Below are 280 nucleotides of genomic sequence, written 5' to 3' on the forward strand. Positions count from 1 at the left end.
ATGAAAGTGAGTGAGCGTGCCCCGCCATCCATCTCCCTCCTTCGACCCCGTCCAGCCTCCGCCTCGAGACAGCATCGCAAGACCAGCCGTCAAGCTCGAGTCGCTGGCCTCGTCTCAAAGCCTTAATATGGGCGTCACTCTCGTCCCGGGTAAGCTTACGCGCGAGCTTCCCTTTCCCCTTCCCTAAGCTTGTCTGCCTTGCCATGTCGTCCGAGGCGAGGTCAAGCGTCGGAGGCTTGGGGTGTTCAGGCCTGTGCGTGTGTGTGTCGGGGGGTGTACT

Source organism: Penaeus monodon, chromosome 33 (assembly GCF_015228065.2).
Source record: "Penaeus monodon isolate SGIC_2016 chromosome 33, NSTDA_Pmon_1, whole genome shotgun sequence".
NCBI classification, from domain to species: Eukaryota; Metazoa; Arthropoda; class Malacostraca; order Decapoda; family Penaeidae; genus Penaeus; species Penaeus monodon.